The sequence below is a fragment of the Penaeus monodon genome, chromosome 29 (genome assembly GCF_015228065.2).
Source record: "Penaeus monodon isolate SGIC_2016 chromosome 29, NSTDA_Pmon_1, whole genome shotgun sequence".
In the NCBI taxonomy this organism is placed as follows: domain Eukaryota; kingdom Metazoa; phylum Arthropoda; class Malacostraca; order Decapoda; family Penaeidae; genus Penaeus; species Penaeus monodon.
The window spans coordinates 9,763,366-9,763,773 of record NC_051414.1 but is presented as its reverse complement, the minus strand read 5'-3'; the positions used below and the strand labels follow the sequence as shown (position 1 = coordinate 9,763,773).

General features: G+C 34.1%; 1 protein-coding gene across 1 annotated transcript in view; it reads left to right on the top strand.

Moving 5' to 3' along the window:
• LOC119591727 (balbiani ring protein 3-like) overlaps positions 1 to 408 on the top strand; it is a gene marked incomplete in the record, with an annotated part of 83,966 nt that overhangs the window by 638 nt on the left and 82,920 nt on the right.

The following is a 408-nucleotide window of genomic DNA, read 5'->3' as shown; positions in this document are numbered from 1 at the left end:
TGTGTTACTCTGCATGTGTGCAAGGGATATAGATGACAGAGATACCATTGGGCAATTTTTTTTTACCTGTATTTTGTATCATCATACACCTGTAGAAAATAGTTTAACGTATCGAAGTCTTCAGTACCATTAATTTCTGTGTTTAGAATATCAGTAACATCCGGATAGATAGTAAAAAGTGATGGGGCTCATGGCTGAAATTTAGCCAGATATTATTTGACACACGAAACCATACGATTTGACACACGAAACCATACGATTTGACACACGAAACCATACGATTTGACATACGAAACTAAACAACACTAAAAAGAAAAATGCGAAATAGTGAGACGAGTAAAAAAGGAATCAAGTAAATGAACAATATGAACGAGCAAAATACTTTCCAAATGTAAAGGAAAGAAGAAA